Here is a 17,717-nt window from a genome sequence, read left to right as displayed (position 1 = left end):
TCGCTTTTTAAAATAACAAGTTGAAATGTCGGTCCTGCACATCGTCTCCTGATTTTACTTAGCAGCACACCCCTTCCTGGCTTGATCCACGACTTTGAGACTTTCCCCTTGGTTTGCATATACATTTTACCATGCAGAGCTTATACTGTCTTACCAATATCAGTCCTAGCCCTTGCACCACTTAGTTTCACTTCACCTTTTAAAATTTCATGTTAGAGTGATAATTTCTAGCATATGATAAAGTATCTATAGTAAAACCTGAAACCAGCATAAACTTACTTGGATAAAATTAAGAAATGACTTGGACCCATTTGCATAAACACCATATAAATATGTGAATAATCTCATGTTTATGAAGTCACCATTAAGGGACTTAGTTTGTGCAGTGTTGTAACTAGTTCCAACAAGGGAATCTTTAGCCTGTGGATTGTGTTGGCTTCAGAGAGATCCTTTTTGTTTCCTGCACCTATAGTTTGTATTTATGTGGAACGTAATATCATATGCTCTGGTTTACCAAAGAGGGGAAAAATATTTTTTCTATGTAGTCACCTTATCCATCTTAAATAAAAATACAAGAATCCCACAAGTCTAGGTCCGTGTGTGTGTGTGTGTGTGTGTGTGTGTGTGTGTGTGTGTGTGTGTGTGTGTGTATAGTTTTTTGTGAAAGGTAAGCTGATTTAGGATAAAAAGGAAAAAAGTATATTATCAAGTGAGGAAGACTGTTCTCAGTGATGTCTTTTATAATATCAGGTCACAAGTGGAAATATTTTCCACTTCAGAATTGTGGGGAAATTGTTTTGTTTTGGGGGGGGGTGTTCTCTAATTTGGAGTGTGAAAATTCCATAACAGAGTTAATTTTTTTCATTTGTGCCTCTTATATCTGAATATCTTGGGCACATTAAGGTTAAATCTATTTTGAGCTTTCTTAAGTAAATGACCCTAATTAACAAGTACAGTCTTTCTTAACATAGGCACTACTCCTGTAGTGGGTTGAATTGTGTCCTCCCAAACTGCCTAATCCCTGGTAGCTGTGACTATGAACTTATTTGGAAGTAGGGTCTCTGCAGATGTCATTTAACTAAAGATCTCTAGATGAAATCATCCTGACTTTAGATGATTGGACCCTAAATCCAATGACCAGTGTCCTTAGTAGAGAAAGGAGAGAGGGATTTGAGCATCTGAGTCACAGACACACATAGTGCGGAAGCCACGTGAAGACAGAGGCAGAGGTGGAGTGATGCATCTGTAGGAAAAGGAACACCAAGGACTGCCACAGTCACAGAAGATAGAAGAGAGGCACAGAGTGGATCGTTCCCTAGAGCCTCACAAAGGAACCAACCCGGACAGCAGACCTCTCACACCAGAACTGTGAAACCATAAATTTCTGTTGTTTGAAGTCACAGAGCTTGTGATAATTTGTTACTGCAGAAGTAGGCAACAAATGCTGCTGCAAGGGTGGAGGATCCCATGAGCAAGATTACACCACGTCGTGGCTATTTTAACAATGTTTTGTATCTTTATCAAGACAGGGCTCTCAAAAGACACTGAGGTGAAAACAAATGCATGGCTCTGTCTTTGCATATAACCCTTTTTAAACGATTATTTTCAGATGTATGTTCTGCTCCATTAACAGTTCCACATTTCCATTTATTTAATTTTTTTTTGTACCACGTGGTGCCATTGTATGTATTTCAATTTACCATCATGCTTTAAAGAACAGCGCATGGATTCCTTTAGGATATGTAGCTTGTGGATTTTATATCCTCATCCTGTAAAGGGTAAGCTGAGGAGTGGAAAGCTCACCTGCTGTGCCCCTTGAGCTTGGTTTCTGCATCTGTAAATGGGTGGAAGTGAGATCTGCTTCAGGGCATTGTTAGCAGGATGAGATGAGCTAGTGGTCAAGAATCCAGCACAAAATAGGTGCTCATTAAACGGCGGGGCACTAGAGAGAGAAAATATTCTGTGGCCCCTTCTCAGGCCAATGCTCATCATGTTCTCAGCCTCACCGTGTCAGGAAGTTCTCTGAACACCCAAGTCAGCATTCTATGTGGGAAAAAGCTTCAGATCTGGTATTAGAGCTCGTGGCTTCTCCTTGGTTTGGATAGTTATGTGAACTTGAACCTCTATGTAAAATAGGGCTGAAAATTTGAGCCTCTTCTGGTTGTGGTGGAGATTAATGAGATGTGTGCAAGTGCCTGGTAGTAAATGTTTTCCTTTTCTCATGAGTCATTTTATATACTTGTTGAGACTGTTACCTATTCTTACTTTTTATTGCTATTGTAATGGTGAACTGGCACTTAGAAAAAGTCAAAGCTTTTAAATGGAGATGGGGGCTGATCCCAGATGTGGTGAGTGCTGCTGGGTAAATCCCTTCTCTTAAACTATTTATCTATACCTATTAATTTATATGAGGACTGGGTTGGTTGCTTCTTGCCCCAAATTATAGGGCCTTGTTGTGGTGGTGCATACAAAAGAATCTAGATCACAAAAAGATATTAAAGGAATTTACTAAGAGGTTACCATGTGGACTGGTCTGTTAAAGGGATTACTACATGAAATCCCATCAGACATAGAGATCCTGACACTCCATATGCATCTTGGAGGGGACAAAAAAAAGAAACAAGAAAAAAATTGTGCAGAATGAGAGAACTCTCTTAGTAAACTCTGTGACACCTTGGGGCCCCAAGCACACCTATTGTGGGACCACTTTTTTCCTCTCCAAACAGAACAAGACACAGAGAGATGAAGAATTTGCCTTCTCACTTTGCAAAAGCATTGTGTGTGCTTGTGTGTGTGTGTGTGTGTGTGTGTGTGTGTGTGTGTGTGTAGGTGTGGGCGGGTGTGTCACAGAGCCCAGCTGGACCAGCATCACTTCCCTCCCATGATTCTGATGTGAAACTGATGAGAAAATCACTCATGGAGTCTACCTTTAGTCATCGGGATGTGACACTGATGTCAGTAATGCCACAATCACACCTGAAACAATAGGGAGCGTCATCCTAGGTAAGTCACCCTGGTTAAGCTCTCTTAGGTGAGCTTAGGTAAGTTACTCACTGAGGACCTCCAGAAGTACTTGGAGGAGAACTTTGCATTTGGCTGAGGTCTCATGATGAAGGTGGGAGCCTGTGAAATCTGGTGACTAATGGGACTGCTTGTTATTCCCCACTAATCAGTCCACATGAGGTAGGCTGGTCCTGCAACCGAGTCAGAAGGATGCTACTGTTGACGTTTCTAGTACAAGGCAATTGAGACAGCAGGGCACCTCAGGCCATGATGAGATTATGAGGGATAGCACCAAAGAGCAGTGTTGGACTGCAGGGGACACACACTCTTGGGGTCAATTAGAAGATCACATTTCCAGGGTCATGCAAATGATAAAATATTATTTTTTATTGTTACCATAGGGCAATTTAGTGGCTTAAGTATATAAAGCTACTTTAGAAATATTTGGGCTGACTTTTTATATCCCACTGATATTGGAAAACTGTGGAAAAGACATTATGAAATGACTCAGCTCTGAGAAATTATCCAGTCAGGAATAAAACTAATCAATTAAGTGCATAGTTATAACAGATTTAATCACAGAGGAAATCCAAGGAAACAGTAATACATTGTCTTTCAAATAAACATTGAATTGGAAATAAAATAATTTAATTTTCCTTTTTAGCATCAGGAGGCAGTGTTTTCCTGGACATTTCTTAATATGTATTGTATGTGATGTACCTGTCCCTAATCAGTTACATGTAACTAGGTTTTCCTCTGAATTTTAAATATAAACATTCCATAATTTAGCTTATTCAGTTAAGAAACCATGCTTTAAGGGCTTTTTAAAATGACTTGTGTAGTATCCGATGGTAGTCAGGGAAAATTATTTTATGTTTTCATCTTGATTGTAACAATAAAGTAAAGCATTTAGAGTAGTGGTGGATTAGGCATGTTAGCCTGAATTAAGCGTCTTCCTGGGAAGCATTCTGAAAAGCTTGCCAGTGTGTATTGGCAGCTAACGCTACTTTTCTAAATTCTTTAAAACTGCCTGGCATTTGGCAATGGGCATGAATGAAATATGACTGTATGTGTGAGTGACACTCAAGTCTGAAGTCTGATTCTTGAATATGAGAGACAATGTAAAAATGTAAAATCTATAATAAAATCTCTATACATAAAAGATGCATTTCATATGATACTTTAACACATTAGCCAGTGTATTTTTTTCTGTAAGCCAGAAACATATATTCTGCTCTGTGGTTAGTATAGGAAACTTTTTGGAGAGAAAATGGATTTTTAAAAATCACTGGAGTCATTTACATGAGCTAAACTTCTATTTTTTTACTTAACCAACATAGTAGCTCATCTATCATTGCTTAAATACTACATTAAATATAAGTTAATATATAACGAATATTATAAGGTGGAAGAGAAGAGAACAAACTACTTCATAGTGAAAAAAAAGCAATAGTGATTTTCCATATGTTACTTCAAAGGAAATGACAATGACATTGTCATTTTTATAGTTTGTAAGTGTCTGTGACATTCAATGCCTTTTCTAACGTAAGCGGGAAAAATGCCATATTATTATACATGTGAAAAGTGGTTCTAAAGAGTAGAAATATAATTTTACAAACTAAAAGGCTCATGGAATCCTTTTCAGTTTTAACAGTCGGTTAAGCCTATACAAGAAAAATTTACTATGTAATTTACGGCACTCAAATTTCTCATTATTTTGCCTCCATTTTATTTATTTACCTTTTAAGTCCTCCTTGGTTGCTTGACATACATTCTGAACATCCCAGAATGTTCAGGAAATGAAATGGTGCAGATGGAGGCGTTCTTGCCAAGGCTGACTGGCATTTAAGGAGAGACAGGTTACCATCTAGAATGAATAAACACATTTTAGTAATGTTATCTTTGCTCTGAAAACCTAATCCAATCACAATCGTTTATTGTTCATTTTGGCCAGAGATATTCTTACCTATAGTAAAACAACTGAACATTTCTGAAACAAAGATATTGATGAAAGCATTTCTTGTTTGTTTGTTTTAAAGCAAAGCATGTTACTTTTTATATAGTAACTGTTAAAAATTTTACCATATTGAGAATGCCACACTGAACATGATTTTATTGTGTATAGTTTTGAAACAAAACAGCCACATCAGATTGACAGGTGATTTAATAATTCCACCCTCTTTGACCAATTATTCCCATTCCCTTATAGATATGTTCTTGTATAACCCAACTTCCTTCAGAAACTCAGCCATCAATTTTACACCAGCAAATGAAAATCTGTGTTGAATAAGAAGTGAGAATACTACATGGTTTTCAAGAGAAAGGAACTCCCATACTTAATATTAAACACTTATATTAGTACTTAAATAAATAAGATACTTATGCTTTATTCCATGAGCTCACTTACAGAAGGGCCATATCTTTTTTATTTTCAACACCAAACACAGGACCTGGCAGGAAACAAATTCTACCCCCATTAAATGCTTTTTGATGAATGAATGAATGAATAAATGCTACAGATAACTGGCTGGGCAAAATTATCATGGATACTACTGACATATAAATATTCCTTGATATGAATTTTCTCTAATACAGTTCTAATGTCATTATGTGGAGTGTTATGATTTGGTATTTCCATGCATATCACCTAAATTACTTTTAAGATATTTGTGTTGTAGAGTAGAGACAAAGACTGTTTATTTTTTCCAGATTTATTGAGGTATAATTGACAAATAAAACTGTAATATATTTAGAGTGTAAAACATGATTTGGTAAACATCTGTGTTTTTGTTTTTGTAAGAATCCTTAAGATCTACTCTCTTGGCAAATATATAAATATTTGTAAAACACAGTATTAATAATTGTAGTCACCATGCTGTACATTAGATCTTCAGAACTTATTCAACTTATAACTGAAAGTTTGTAACTTTGATTAGAATCTCCCAATTTCTCTTACCTTCTACTCCTGGCAACCATCATTCTACTGTTTCTATGAGTTCCACTTTTTTTTTTTTTAAAGATTCCACACATAAGTGATACAATACAGTATTTGTCTTTTTCTATCTGTTTTATTTCACTTATCATAAAGTTCCCAACAAATTAGTTATAGAAGGAATGCACCTCAATATAATAAAGCCATCTGTGACAAGCCCACAGCGAACATCATACTCAATGGTAAAAAGCTGAAAGCTTTTCCTCTAAGATCAAGAATGAGACAAAGATGCCCACTCTAACCACTTCTATTCAACATGGTACTGGAAGTTCTAGCTAGAGCAATTAGATAAGAAAAATAAAAGGCATCCAAATCAGAAAAAAAGGCTCTTTAATAATATAATAGCTAACATCCACTGCATACCTACTGATACTATTCTAAGAACTTTGCATAATTTAACCTCACAATTGCCTTAAGAAGGTAGTGTTATGGTCTCCATTTTATAGAAGAGCAACCTGAGACACAGAGAGGCTGAGTAACTTGGGAAACGTTCTACAACTAATAAGTTGCTGAGCCAGGATTCAAACTTAAACAGTCTTAACCATCACACTGTACTGTTGGTGGCAGTTCACAGTGTTCAAATTTTATATCATTCACCTGGCACATTATATTTCGGAGGGAGTGAAATTCCAGGCCAATTAATTGCTTTTGACATTCTTTAAATTATTCTGTAGAGAATGTAGACCAACACATAACATTATTTCATATTGTATTTGGTTAAACCAAGAAAAACAAAGTTGAGGCATATTTACAATAGCTTAAAGATGCAATGGCATTCCTTGTAGTTGTGCTGGCAAAACAACATCCAAGAAAGAATGAATTACAAAATAATCATTCATTTATTTTTGAAAATACAGAACATTTAAAAAATTTGACTAATATCTTCACCCTACCTACCAGTGAATTCATACCTTACATACCTTCTCCCACTTTAAAAAAAAGACTGTCATTCCCCAAATATATGCCACATTTAAAAAAAATTCTTGTCCACAGTCCCTAGTTGGTCACATCTTACTGTCATTTTCTTGAGGAAGCCCAATCGTTCATGTGTCTCTTCTCACAACTTTACTTGTATTTTCTGAGTAAATGGTGTATCTCTTTATCATGCTCTTCCTTTCTGGAAGTTAGGAATTTCATTCTGTTTGTTTGTGTGTCTTTCTACTCAACACCCAGCGTGGAGTTCAATATTTGCTAACTAGATATTTATTGAATGGGCATTTGATACATAACATATTGGATAAATGAATAATTGCAAAAAGATCTGAACTTTCACTTCCTAAATTATATTTTTATGAAGTCAAGAATCCATGTAGACTTGTCATCTAAGAGTAAACAAACTGAATCACAGTATAGTCATGACCGAATGTTGCCACTCTTCTTTGTATTCTTCAACTCCAGCTGCCATAACAAAATACCATACACTGAGGGGCTTAAACAACAGATGTTTGGTTTTTCACAGTTCTGGAGGCTGGCAGTTTGAGGTCAGGGTGCCAGCATGGTTGGTTTCTGGGGCGAGCCCTCTTCCTGGCTTATTGATGCCTGCTTTCTCCCTGTATCCTCACATGGTAGGGAAAGACAGAAAAGAAGTAATCTCTCCAGTGTCCTTCCTTAAGAGGGCACTAATCCCTTCATGGTGTCCCTACCCTCATGACCTCATCTAAATATAATGATCTCTCAAAGGCCCCTTTGTCCGATTACAATCACACTGGGAAATAAGGCTTAAACATACGAATTTTGAGGGAACACAATTCAGCCCATAGAACTCTCCTTTAAAAAATACTAGATTTTCATGAAAACTTTTCTACATAGATCTTAGCTCATGAAAAATTCATTTACCCTGAGTATGGAAGGATGGACTTGTTTCACAAATGTTTCAGCTGAAGTGCTTCTAGTCGCTGAGTGCTTCGTTTATTTTAGGATAGAGCTTTGGATGGGAAAGAAGCCCGGGGCTTAGAACGAGCACTGCTCAGAGATGGGTGGACTGCCAAGGCTTTGAGAAGGTGTAGTCCTTCTTGCCTATCAGAGACCCAAAGTGGTCTAAATATATTCCTGGAAGAAGATGTTGACATGCACTTTTAGGGAGAACAAAGTAAAATAAAATTGCTTATCTTATTGCTAATATTTAGAGACTCTTCTTCAATCATTGGAAATTTGATTTGTACCATAATAATTCTGTGCCATCTATCAATTTGGAAAGAACAAAATCTTTCAAAACATGTACTGAATAGGTACCATTTTTGCTATTTAGATGGCTCATTTGTACTGTTTAATCTGTTAGAATCTAGAACGGTACAACGGAAGAGAGTTTGAAAAGGAACAGAAAATAAATTTATATTCATGTAATTGAAATTATCTAGCAAAAGCAATGATTTGACTCTAGGTTTCTCTAAGTGAAAATTTAGACTACCTCATTTTCAAAGAAAAGTGATGTGAAATTTGTGTGTGTGTGTGTGTGTGTGTGTGAGAGAGAGAGAGAGAGAGAGAGCTGGAGAGAGAGAGAGAGATTGACTTAGTGAAATTGCTTAAGAATCATTAAAATGAAAAAAAGGAGGTGTATGAGAAAATATCTTAGTGAAAACGTTTTGATGCTGTGTCTTATCTACCAAGTTCATTGAAATGTGAGTTCTATGTAGAATTTGCACAAATCCAAGGAAAATGCCAGGATGCTCAAGCTTCTAAATCCAGAATGTTGTTTATATTTACAAAGATCTCTCCAACAGGAACTGTTAGACTGCAGGAAACCTCATTTTCAGTATGTCTGCATAACACCAATAAATGGTAACAAAAATTATATCTGGATATGGAGAGAAATAGCCTTCTTAATGTTCACCTCCTATATCTTTTTTCTCTAATAAGTTTGCTGACCACAGTGCTCATCAGTGGTACAATAAAAAGGAGCTACTGGTAAATAATAACAATTCTTTGTATTTATACGGTGCCTTTGATCAGAGCACCTCAAAGCTTTCATGACTCATTAATCTGTGAAATACATCAGTGAAGTGTAAAGGCGTCAAGGATTATTACCCTCTTTTTGTAAACAGAGAAACTGAGGCATTTGCAAGAAACTATCCCAAGGTCATTCAACGATTTGATGACAGAGTCAGGGATAAGATCTATAAACCAGATCTAATTAGAGCAAAGACAAACAGTGCTCAACGAAAACCAGTAGCTTCTGTGAAATCGCTGAAAAGTTTTATGCAGTGCTTGGAAACAACATTGCTTTAAAAGACACGCTTTTTATTTAGTTTTCATTTTGAGTGATTTCTTCCATTTAGTAATGGAGACCTCTCCACAGCTTCCTATTTAGATCACTTAATATTAGGCTATTTCCTTGAGACCTCTCTGGCTTGCATTTCTTCTATATGAAGAAATAGTATATGTTTCTTATGAAACAGTTTAATTACTAATAGGAAAAAAATGAAAATAACTTTATATATATCTATGTTTATATATATCTATGTATGTCAACACTTATAAATATTTAGTCAATTAAATATCAATCTGTCTATCATCAATTGATTTGGAAAAACTATTCTACAGAAATATATTGTACTCTACTTCATTGCAATTTCCATATGAATGAAGGTTAAAGGCATAAACCCTGCAATATTATTTTTTTTTTCCAAAGCCAACTGCTCAGTTCCAATTAGAAACGACCCTCAGAAGATGGCAAATCACATTTTCCTCAAAACTTGTCTCATAAAAACAACTCATTGTATGGTTTCTTGGAAGAAAAAATATTTATTTTTTTACGTGATTATTTTCTCATTACCCCTTTACTCTGTTATGATTACTTAAATTTTCAAAGGATTGTGCCGTGGGACCCCTGTGGAGTGGCAGAGTCTGTAAGGGAAGGGATTACCTTGTTTGCACACACACAGAGAATTTTGTATTTTATGTCTTTGTTCCTATTCCCTGTTTCTTAGTACAGTTGACCCTTGAATTGCACGGGGGTTATGGGACCCCAGAAGAGTGGAAAATTCATGGAATCAGGAGTCAGCCCTCTGAATCCCCAGTTCCACATCCTAGGATTCAACCCACCTCTGATGGTGTAGTACTGTATTTACTGAAAAAAAATCCTCATATAAGTGAACCTGAGCAGTTCAAACCCATGTTGTTCAAGGGTCACTGTATACATAGTAGACCTTCAAGATTGCCAATTGATTTCCTTGTTATTTGGCTGGACATTTACTTTTCTCATACTATCTGTTCTGTTTTTATGACATACCAAGTCTCTCTGGTGTTTTTCAGTTAAAATCCAGTGTCACCGGTTGTTTAAATGTGGTCCGTCAACCTCTCTCAGGATACCTGAGATGCTTATTAGAATGCACATTCCTAGGTACCAACACAGACTTACTGTCTCATAATCTCTGGGAAAGGAGTCCTAGAATGTATAAACACAAACCCTCTAGGAGGTTTTTATTCACATTAAACTTAACATCTTTTCCTATCTTACAATTATAGATAATACTTCTACAGCACTTAAGATGTGCTAGGCATTGTTCTAAGTACTTTATATATAATAACATTTAATTCTCATAGAAACGTTTGAGATGTTATGACTTAAAAAAAGAAGTATCTTGCTAAGACCATGAATTCCTATTCTCCACATACATTTGTAATATACTAATTGTAAATGAGATAAGACAACACATAAAATATGAGGCAGCGTTTAAGATTTAATTGATAGGAGGTTATAAAGTAGTATAAGAGCCCTGATTACCCTTCACTCAGATTGAATTGCTTTTTAAAAATTATCGCAGGAGTGGTAAAATTATTTAATTGAGTTTTTTTTTTTTAGCAAAGAGGTAGCTCTTTTTAAAAAAAATAATTTTATTTATTTTTGGCTGTGTTGGGTCTTCGCTGCTGCACGCAGGCTTTCTGTAGTTGTGGCAAGCGGGGGCTACTCTTCGTTGCGGTGTGCAGGCTTCTCATTTCGGTGGCTTCTCTTGTTGCGGAGCACGGGCTCTAGGCGCACAGGCTTCAGCAGTTGTGGCACATGGGCTCAGTAGTTGTGGCTCACGGGCTCTAGAGCGCAGACTCAGTAGTTGTGGTGTACAGGCTTAGTTGCTCCATGGCATGTGGGATCTTCCCGACCAGGATCGAGCCTGTGTCCCCTGCATTGGCAGGTGGATTCTTAACCACTGTGCCACCAGGGAAGTCCCGAGATCTTTTTGTTTTCTTATGGCAGAGTGAATTCATTCAATCTATCTTTGGGTCCTGGTCATAGATAATGGGATATTTTCATTTATTGTCATTTTTTTATTGTTAGTTTTAATTTTTAGGATCTTAAAGTTTGTTCACTAATAAATTACCTCAAAAAAACCAACACAGATTTTTTCTCTAGGATGTTTTTGGGATAAACGAGGAAATGTGAATATGGACACGGTATTAGATGATATTAAAAAATTAGTGTTGCTACAGTAATCAAGGCAGTGTGATATTGGTGAAAAAATAAACAACTAGATGAATGGAACATAATAGAGAGACCAGAAATAGACTGACATAAATATAGTCAACTGAGTTTTGACAAAAGAGCAAAGGAAATTCAATGGAGAAAAAATAGTCTTTTCAACAAATGGTGCTGGAACAACTGGACATCCACATGCCAGTAAAACAAAAACAAAAACATAAAACCTAGACACAAACCTTACAACTCTCAAAAAATTAACTCAAAATGGATTATAGCCTAAATGTAAAATGTAAAACTGTAAAACTCCTAGATGATAACACAGGAGGAAATCTAGCTATGGCAGTAACTATTTAGATACAACACCAAAGACACAACCCAGGAAAGAAATAACTGATAAACTAGACTTCAATAAAACTAAAGCCTTCTGCTTTGTGAAAGACAGTGTCAAGAGAGTGAAGAGACAAGCAACACACCAGGAGGAAATATTTGTAAAAGACATATCTGTTAAAGAACTGTTGTCCATAATATATAAAGAACTCTTAAAACTCAATAATAAGAAAATAAACAACATGATAGGCATTTTTAAAGAAGCTCTATGTTATGTGTCACTAGGGAAATACAAATTAAAACAACAATGAGATATCACTACATACCTATTAGATTGGCCAAAATCAAAAAGCACGGATGACATCAAATGCCATTCTTTGCCGTGGGGAGTGCAGAATGGTACAGCCATTTTGGAAAACAGTTTAGCAGTTTCTTACAAAACTCAAATGCTCTTACCGTATGATCCTGCAATCACTGTCCTCAACATTTACCCAATGAGTTAAAAACTTATGTTTACACAAAAATCTACACATGGGATGTTCATAGCAACTTTATTTATAATTGCCCAAACTTGGAAGCAATCAAGATGTCATTCAGTTGGTGAATGGATAAATAACCTGTGGTTCATCCAAACAATGGAATATTATTTAGCACTAAAAAATGAGCTGCTAAGCCATGAAAAGACATGGAGGAACCTTAAATGAATATTACTAACGGAAAGAAGCCAATTGAAAAGCCTTCATAGCAATTCCAACTATATGACATTCTGGACAAGGCAAAATAGGGAGATAGTAAAAAGATCCATGGTTAGGTGGGAGGGAGGGATGAAAAGGCAGAGTACAGAGAATTTTTAGAGCAGTTAAACTAATCTGTTTAATACTATAATGGTGGACATATGTCATTATACATTTGTCTAAACCCATAAAATGTACAACACCAGGAGTGAACCGTAATGTGAACTATGGACTTTGGAAAATTATTGTGTCAATGTAGGTTCAAATGTTGATGGTAAGGGAGGTGTGTGTGGCAGGGGAGGGGGAACATCTGCACTTTTGGGATATGGGAAATCTCTGTACTTCGGGTGATAATGATGTGTCAGTGTAGGTTCATCGATTTTGACAAATATGCCACTCTGCTGGGGAATGTTGGTAGTGGGGAGGCTGTGAGTGTGTGAGGCCAAAGGTATATGAGAACTCTCTGTATTTTCTACTCAATTTTGCTGAGAAAATAAAACTGCTCTGAAAAATAAAGTCTATTTTTTTTTAAAAAGTGCTAATTTTGTAATGTGTCATAATGACATTATGGTTATGAAAAAATGCTCTCCTTTAAGAGATGGATACTGCAATATTTAATGGTGAAATGTCAAATGTCTTTAATTTGCTTTAAAAATTTCAGACTTTGTACATATATATATATAAATGGAGCAAATATGGCAAAATTTAATCATTAAATCTAGATAATGGGTATGTAGTGGTTTCATTATATAATTCTCTCTACTCTTTTATATATTTTGACATTGTTCATAATTAAAAGCAAAAATACTTTTATGCAATTACCACACATTAATTTATTTTTGAATTCTGTTGAGACCATTTAAGTCACCAGTCCTAGACGCTGGCAGAACATTAGAATCACACGGGGATTAATTAAGTTAGAATTTCTGGGTAGTGGTAGGGGAGTGGGTATTTTAAGAAGCTCAAATATGCATCAAGAATTGAGAACCAGTGGTCTAACTGCTCTATTCCCGGTTTCTGAAAATAAAGAAAATGATGTAGTGAACAATTTTTTCATGGTACCCAAAGGCTCGGTCATGTAACTCTCAGCTATTTCTAGCCATAAGGCAACGGTAGCATGGTAATGTCAGCTTCCCCCACTCTAGTGACCATAATAATTTCCCATTAATGTGGTCATATATGACTGATACATAGATGGATGGATAGATAGACAGATAGATAGATGATAGGCAGTAGATAGAATTTTAATATATTGAACTTAAATGTATTGAGTCCCAGGCATTGGGACAGGAGCTTTTGTTACCTCTTTTTCTTTTTGCACATAACTGTGGGAGATAGGTGTGATGATCCCCATGCTTTAGGTGAGGACATCGAAGCTGAAAGCTTGTTATTCTTTTCTCATGTTTCATCCAGAATTCTCAGATGCCCCTGTACCCTTTCCTTGACTCTTCAGAGTTTCTTTTATTCCATTCTTTGAGGCAGATGCGGAAGCATTTTGCTGTGGGAGGTCACATGGGCATACTCTTTCCAATTCTTGTATCTGTGCCTTCTTTCATTCCTCGTGGCTTTCCTTTCGGCTCCTTACAACTCACGTCTCACCTTTGAGAGAACTGACTAGAATATATTTAAATAGCATGCCATTTAGATTACTTTTTAAAAAGCAATTTTCCACTGTAGATTTAGAAACCAACAGATCTCTTTGAGCCAGCATAATTTCTGATTAACTAATTTAATCTGTGCGAAATTACATAAGCAAACCTGAAACAAGACTCCATCAATTTTTTTGCCTTTGGATGTAACATAATATCTTCAAAATTGAACCAAATAGAGTAATTAGCCCCCAGGCAGAGCAAATGACTCTAATAGCCATCTCCCACACATTTCTTTGGTGGAAAGACCAAAAATGAAAATAAAAATGTGGCAGCCCATGGGTTAAAGCCCTGCATGTATCCTATTAAGTAACAGTTTGGAATAGCAATACAAAGAGTTACCCTTCTAGAAGTTCAAAAAGAGAAAAGAATTGATGTCTTCGCTTTAGGCTGCCAACAGCGCTCTTCTGATGGACTGTTGATTTCAACAGTGCTTGACTGCCTACAGAGAGACCTTTATCTTTCAGTTCTTTAGTTTATTCAGTTTTTATTTGGTTTCAATTCCATTATTTGTGGCAGAATAAAATCACAAATAAAATGTTCTAATTGTACTAGGTGAGAATCAACATTTTATACTTTGAAAAGGAGAAATGATCTGTGAAGATCCATCCTTAGGAGGTAGGAGGTCTGAGTTCTGAGCCCCAAAGTTCAGACTAGCTCCCTATTACTTGGGAAAAACCCTCAAGCAGTCTGGATCTTGGTTTTCGTAGTTGCATAATTAGAGGGCTGGATTTCATCATTTTAAGGTTCTTTTAGTCCCCAAAATTTTAATGATGCTACCTTATATTTACATATACTAATTATTAAAGAGATAGCAGATAATCCCCAATTCATGATATGGTGAAGATTTTCTTCTTTGTGGGTTAATTATATTTTACATCAGTATTTCTAAATGTTTGTGAGCATTAAAACCAACTGGGGTGCACGATAAGGTGGGCGCTCTGATTTATTGGGATTAGAGGGTGACTAGGAACCTACATTTTGAATAAGTTCCCTAGATGATGCTCTGGAAATTGTGCTGTGGAGTAGAAGGGGAGCACAGGGAGGTAGGGCTTGAAAGCGGTCAGCCGTCAAACATCATGAAAGGAGTCAGACTCTTGAGTACCTGAATTTGCCTACTTTGGAGTTAATTTGCTTTTTTATTTTTTTAAGTTTTAAGGTGAAAGCATATATTGATTTTTATATTTTATGTCTTCCTTACAATGTAGACTTTAAGTGCTCTAAATTTTCTTCTCTGTACTTTTTTGCTGTATTTCACTAATTTGGCATGTTATGCTTTATCATTTAGTTCAACATATTTTTCAATTTGTCTTTGACCTGTGGGTTCTCTGGAAGCATGTTGTTTAATTTCCAAATACTTGGGGAGTTCTAGATATCTTACTGTTGTCGATTTCTAATTTAATGTATTTGTGATCAGAGAAAATACTCTGCATTATGTTAATCCTTTGACATTGATTGCAACTTGTTTTAAGGTGCAGAATATGGTCTGTCTTATTGAATGTTCCATGTACCCTTGAGAAGACTGTACATTATGCTCTTGTTGGGTGTAGTGTTCTATAAATGTCAAATAGGTCAAATCATTTGATAGTACTGTTAACATTTTCTACATTTTTACTGATTTTTTTGGTCTTTTTCTATGAATTATCAAACTCCCCAAGTATGACTGTGAATTTGTCTCTTTTTCCTTTTAGTTCTGCCAATTGTTCTTTCATGTGTCTAGAAGCTTTATTGTTACACACATACACCTTTAAGATCGTTGTTTTTCCCTTTAATCGTTATGAAATGCCCCTCTTTATCTTTGGTCATACTCTGTATCTTGAGGTTTAGTTTATCTGATGTTAATATAGTCACATCTGATTACCCATGCTTAGTGTTGCATGGTTTTTACTTTTTCATTCCTTTACTTTCAAAATTTTATGTGAAAGGTATGTTTCTTGTTAATGACATATATTGGGTTGGCCAAAAGGTTCGTTCAGGTTTTTCCCTTAACGTCTTATGGAAAAACACGAACAAACATTTTGGCCAGCCCGAATAGTTTGGTCTTAGATTTTTAATTTAGTCTGACAATCTCTTCCTTTGTATAAGGATATTTAGAGCATTTACATCTGTTAAAATCACTAATATGCATGGGTTTAAATATATTATCTTGTTATTTGATTTGTCTTGTCTGCTCTTTGTTGCTCTGTTTCGTGCTGAATCAAGTAGGCGGGTTTTTCTTTTTTTGTATCCATTTTATCTGTTCTATTGATGTTTTTATCATGCCTCCTGGAGATTTTTTTCTTTTTTTTTTTTTTTTAACATCTTTATTGGGGTATAATTACTTTACAATGGTGTGTTAGTTTCTGCTTTATAACAAAGTGAATCAGTTATACATATACATATGTTCCCATATCTCTTCCCTCTTGCGTCTCCCTCCCTCCCACCCTCCCTATCCCACCCCTCCAGGCTGTCACAAAGCACCGAGCCAATATCCCTGTGCCATGCGGCTGCTTCCCACTAGCTATCTACCTTACTACGTTTGTTAGTGTGTATATGTCCATGACTCTCTCTCGCCCCGTCACAACTCACCCTTCCCCCTCCCCATAACCTCAAGTCCGTTCTCTAGGAGGTCTGCGTCTTTATTCCTGCCTTACCCCTAGGTTCTTCATGACATTTTTTTTTCTTAAATTCCATATATATGTGTTAGCATACTGTATTTGTCTTTTTCTTTCTGACTTACTTCACTGTGTATGACAGACTCTAGGTCTATCCACCTCATTACAAACAGCTCAATTTCGTTTCTTTTTATGGCTGAGTAATATTCCATTGTATATATGTGCCACATCTTCTTTATCCATTCATCCGATGATGGGCACTTAGCCCGGAGATGTTTCCATCTCCGGGCTATTGTAAATAGAGCTGCGATGAACATTTTGGTACATGACTCTTTTTGAATTTCGGTTTTCTCAGGGTATATGCCCAGTAGTGGGATTGCTGGGTCATATGGTAGTTCTATTTGTAGTTTTTTAAGGAACCTCCATACTGTTCTCCATAGTGGCTGAACCAATTCACATTCCCACCAGCAGTGCAAGAGGGTTCCCTTTTCTCCACACCCTCTCCAGCATTTATTGTTTCTAGATTTTTTGATGATGGCCATTCTGACTGGTGTGAGATGATATCTCATTGTAGTATTGATTTGCATTTCTCTAATGATTAATGATGTTGAGCATTCTTTCATGTGTTTGTTGGCAGTCTGTATATCTTCTTTGGAGAAATGTCTATTTAGGTCTTCTGCCCATTTTTGGATTGGGTTGTTTGTTTTTTTGATATTGAGCTGCATGAGCTGCTTGTAAATTTTGGAGATTAATCCTTTGTCGGTTGCTTCATTTGCAAATATTTTCTCCCATTCTGAGGGTTGTTTTTTGGTCTTGTTTATGGTTTCCTTTGCTGTGCAAAAGCTTTGAAGTTTCATTAGGTCCCATTTGTTTATTTTTGTTTTTATTTCCATTACTCTAGGGGGTGGGTCAGAAAGAATCTTGCTGTGATTTATGTCATAGAGTGTTCTGCCTATGTTTTCCTCTAATAGTTTGATAGTTTCTGGCCTTATATTTAGGTCTTTA

At 36.2% G+C, this 17,717-nt stretch overlaps 1 protein-coding gene across 1 annotated transcript in view; it reads left to right on the top strand.

Annotated features, from left to right (window-relative positions):
* The window catches only part of LOC101338462 (uncharacterized), a gene marked incomplete at its 5' end in the record, with an annotated part of 197,001 nt that overhangs the window by 20,198 nt on the left and 159,086 nt on the right, over positions 1 to 17,717 (top strand). The gene's annotated exons all lie outside the window — the stretch shown is intronic.

The sequence above is a fragment of the Tursiops truncatus genome, chromosome 10, assembly GCF_011762595.2.
Source record: "Tursiops truncatus isolate mTurTru1 chromosome 10, mTurTru1.mat.Y, whole genome shotgun sequence".
Lineage (NCBI taxonomy): Eukaryota > Metazoa > Chordata > Mammalia > Artiodactyla > Delphinidae > Tursiops > Tursiops truncatus.
The sequence above is the reverse complement of the archived record's forward strand: the minus strand, read 5'-3'. Positions and strand labels throughout refer to the sequence as shown.